Here is a 480-nt window from a genome sequence, read left to right on the forward strand (position 1 = left end):
GCCCGGCTAGCTCAGTCGGTAGAGCATGGGACTCTTAATCCCAGGGTCGTGGGTTCGAGCCCCACGTTGGGCGCAGGACACCTTTTGTTATAGCACTTAATTTCCCTTGAATATTTTGAGGTCTCTCCACAGCACTGTAATTAAGAACGGTTTTGTTTGTTTTTTAAACCGTATTAATTTACGTACTGTCAATATTAACCAGATCTTCGGAAAAAAGACCAGTTTGCAAACGAAACAGTTCTCAAACTGCGCTTGCGCACTTAAAAGCGCAAGTTTTTCTTCCTCTCCCGGATCCCTCGCCTACTTCCTCCGTAAAGCACAGAAGAAACTGAAAAGCCCAGTTTAAAGTTGAAATTGATTTTCTGTGTTACTGTGCATACCTGCATTATTGCTGATAGAGGGCAGTGTTTTATTCTATCGGACCAAAATTATGAGCCTCAATATTGGCAGCTTTTCTAAAACAAGCGATCCTATGTAAAA

At 42.3% G+C, this 480-nt stretch overlaps 1 non-coding gene across 1 annotated transcript; it reads left to right on the top strand.

The window, feature by feature from the left end:
- On the top strand, positions 1–73 carry TRNAK-CUU (transfer RNA lysine (anticodon CUU)). Its single transcript has one exon. It is a non-coding gene; the product is annotated as a tRNA-Lys (tRNA).
- The last annotated feature ends 407 nt before the right edge of the window (positions 74–480 follow it).

Source organism: Pseudorca crassidens, chromosome 1 (assembly GCF_039906515.1).
Source record: "Pseudorca crassidens isolate mPseCra1 chromosome 1, mPseCra1.hap1, whole genome shotgun sequence".
NCBI lineage: Eukaryota > Metazoa > Chordata > Mammalia > Artiodactyla > Delphinidae > Pseudorca > Pseudorca crassidens.